The sequence below is a fragment of the Physeter macrocephalus genome, chromosome 14 (genome assembly GCF_002837175.3).
Source record: "Physeter macrocephalus isolate SW-GA chromosome 14, ASM283717v5, whole genome shotgun sequence".
Taxonomy (NCBI): domain Eukaryota; kingdom Metazoa; phylum Chordata; class Mammalia; order Artiodactyla; family Physeteridae; genus Physeter; species Physeter macrocephalus.
In genome coordinates this window covers 119101020-119103510 of record NC_041227.1, presented here as the reverse complement: position 1 = coordinate 119103510, position 2491 = coordinate 119101020, and the positions used below count along the sequence as shown (strand labels likewise).

At 44.4% G+C, this 2491-nt stretch overlaps 1 protein-coding gene across 1 annotated transcript in view; it reads left to right on the top strand.

Annotated features, from left to right (window-relative positions):
• The window catches only part of LOC102994410 (ADP-ribosylation factor 2), a 46208-nt gene that overhangs the window by 24120 nt on the left and 19597 nt on the right, over positions 1 to 2491 (top strand). The gene's annotated exons all lie outside the window — the stretch shown is intronic.

The following is a 2491-nucleotide window of genomic DNA, read 5'->3' as shown; positions in this document are numbered from 1 at the left end:
CTTTAATTCTTCTAGGTCTTTGTTAAACATTTCTTGCATCTTCTTGATCTTTGCCTCCGTTCTTTTTCCGAGGTCCTGGATCATCTTCACTATCGTTATTCTGAATTCTTTTTCTGGAAGGTTGCCTATCTCCACTTCATTTAGTTGTTTTTCTGGGGTTTTATCTTGTTCCTTCATCTGGTACATAGCCCTCTGTCTTTTCATCTTGTCTATCTTTCTGTGAATGTGATTTTTGTTCCTCAGGCTACAGGATTGTAGTTCTTCTTGCTTCTGCTGTCTGCCCTCTGGTGGATGAGGCTGTCTAAGAGGCTTGTGGAAGTTTCCTGATGGGAGGGACTGGTGGTGGGTAGAGCTGGGTGTTGCTCTGGTGGGCAGAGTTCAGTAAAACTTTAATCTGCTTGTCTGCTGATGTGTGGGGCTGGGTTCCCTCCCTGTTGGTTGTTTGGCTGAGGCAACCCAACACTGGAGCCTACGTGGCTCTTTGGTGTGCCTAATGGTCGACTCTGGGAGGGCTCACGCCAAGGAGTACTTCCCAGAACTTCTGCTGCCAGTGTCCTTGTCCTCACGGTGAGCCACAGCCACCCCCTGCCTCTGCAGGAGACCCTCCAACACTAGCAAGTAGGTTGGTTCTGTCTCCTATGGGGTCACTGCTCCTTCCCCTGGGTCCTGATGTGCACACTACTTTGTGTGTGTCCTCCAAGAGTGGAGTCTCTGTTTCCCCGAGTCCTGTCAAAGTCCTGCAATTAAATCCCACTAGCCTTCAAAGTCTGATTCTCTAGGAATTCCTCCTCCCGTTGCTGGACCCCCAGGTTGGGAAGCCTGACGTGGGGCTCAGAACCTTCAGTCCAGTGGGTGGACTTCTGTGGTATAAGTGTTCTCCAGTCTGTGAATCACCCACCCAGTGGTTATGGGATTTGATTTTATTGTAATTGCGTCCCTTCTACTGTCTCATTGTGGCTTCTCCTTTGTCTTTGGATGTGGGGTATCTTTTTTGGTGAGTTCCAGTGTCTTCCTGTTGATGATTGTTCAGCAGCTAGTTGTGATTCCGGTGCTCTCATGAGAGGGAGTATGTTGGCTTCATTTTGAATCTTGGATTTTGTCATTGAATGTATCAGTTCTCCCTCCAAGTTTGACTTTCTGCAAATTTGATATCATGACTCGGAAGTCATCATCTCAATCACTGATAAGACATATTGAATGAGACTAGGGCATGCCATCAGAAACCTCCCTCCAGGTTGATTCATTTGTGTATTTGTATAAATAAATAAATAAACAAATATTTACTGAGCACCTAGAATGTGCTCTGGAGTGGGCACTGTTTGATAATTTTTAAATTTTTTTTAAAATTTATTTTTTGGCTGCGTTTGGTCTTTGTTGCTGCACGTGGGCTTTCTCTAGTTGAGGCAAGCTGGAGCTACTCTTCATTGCAGTGTGCAGGCTTCTCATTGCGGTGGCTTCTTGTTGTGGAGCATGGGCTCTAGGTGTGAGGGCTTCAGTAGTTGTGGCGTGTGGGCTCAGTAGTTGCGGCGCTTGGGCTCTAGAGTGCCGGATCAGTAGTTGTGGCATACAGGCTTAGTTACTCCGTGGCATGTGGGATCTTTCCGAACCAGGGCTCGAACCTGTGTCCCCTGCATTAGCAGGCGGATTCTTAACCACTGCATCACCAGGGAAGTCCCTGTTTAATTCTTTAGATGTGGATATTCAGCCACCTACAATTTGCTAGTCATACTTTAAACCTAGCCCTTATTCTTCATCTTACCCATCAGAAATCCTGAAAAATTCTGTCAGGTGCTTTGCTAAAATTAAGTATACAATTTGTATAGCAATGCCTCCATGTACCAATCTAATAATAATGGAAATGAGGTCAGTTTGACCGATTACCCTTAATAAGCCACATTGGCCACCAGTAACACCTGCCATCTTTGATAAGGGCTCAAAATCGAGCTGACTACAGATCAACAGCAGACATACCAATCTGTAATTTCTCAAATCCATTTTCTCTGTCAAATCTGGGCATCTCCAGTTTTTCCCCACCCCTCTCAGCCTTCTGATTTCTCAAGATTTACCAGTAGGGGTTCTACATCATACTGGAAATGTTTCAGATATATTTAGTTGGAATCAAGAGCTCGTGCAAAGCAGCAGGGCTCTCCTTGAGTGCTGCATCATCTATCTTGGGTCCCCATTATTCCATAATCATGTTTATTAACCTTTCCAGGTTGAGTATTATTTTCTTTAACAAAGGAAATGGAAGAAAATTAGGAGAAATAAGGCTTTAACTTTTTTCAGTGTTTTATTAACATCACATCATCTGCCTTGGACTATTATTCTTGCTCTGAAAAAAAAATTAGCTTTTAAAGGCTGCTTTTGTTACATTTACATTTTATTTTATTTTTTTAAAATTATTATTATTATTTTTGCGGTACGCGGGCCTCTCACTGTTGTGGCCTCTCCCGTTGCGGAGCACAGGCTCCGGACGCGCAGGCTCAGCGGC